Source organism: Arachis duranensis, chromosome 6 (assembly GCF_000817695.3).
Source record: "Arachis duranensis cultivar V14167 chromosome 6, aradu.V14167.gnm2.J7QH, whole genome shotgun sequence".
Lineage (NCBI taxonomy): Eukaryota > Viridiplantae > Streptophyta > Magnoliopsida > Fabales > Fabaceae > Arachis > Arachis duranensis.
The window spans coordinates 24,849,742-24,850,646 of NC_029777.3; positions in this window are offsets into that span (position 1 = coordinate 24,849,742).

The following is a 905-nucleotide window of genomic DNA, read 5'->3' on the forward strand; positions in this document are numbered from 1 at the left end:
GCTTTTAAAACCCCATTTGTTCTATATTTTACCACATTACTAACCTTAAGCTGAAAAACAATTGCATATCCCAAATTGAATCTTTGGTTAGCTTAAGATAGAGGTTGTGCATCAACTAAGTGTGGGAAAACTGTAGGAACATGGGTTAATAAGGGAATGTATCATGTTTCTAATTCGGAATATGGGGAAATTTGGGTATCTACTCATGTAAAACAGAAAATTAAAAATTCCATATGCATTGATATGTTATTTTAGTTTTTATGTCTCTATAAAAAAAAAGAAAAAAAAGAAAATATATATATATAATATAAATAAATAAATAAAGGGGACAAAATTATCCCAATGTTAAGTTAATGAAAAAATCAATGCATATGTAATAAATTAAAAAGAAAAAGTTGATACATGAGTATGGGAATTATAAAAAAGTGGGAATTATGGGTAGCTAGGCATGAATTTAAAAGTATATAGAGTATATGTATATTAGGTGAGAGTTTAGGTTAATTAAAGATTCAATTTATAAAGCTCACTTAGCCATATATATACCTTTACCCTTACCTTAGCCCCATTACAACCTTGAAAAAGATCTCATGACGTTTGCATTGGTATATTAAATATTGTTGATTGGTTAGATGAAGAACAAGGTTTAGAAAGCATGACTAGAGAAGAGTAGAGTGAATAACCCTATACACTTGAGAGATTAGAATGATACACACTACCAGTGAGGGTTCAATGCTTGATTCTATGTTCCCTGCTTTCATGAGCTGTCTTCTTACAAGTTTACTTGCTTTTTATTGTATGATTTGAATTAGTGAAATCTGGTTTATGTTTGTCTTGAAGAGCTTATTTACTTTTAACCAAGTAGGTAGAAACATTTTTTTGCATGTAGTTGCATTCATATAGATAGG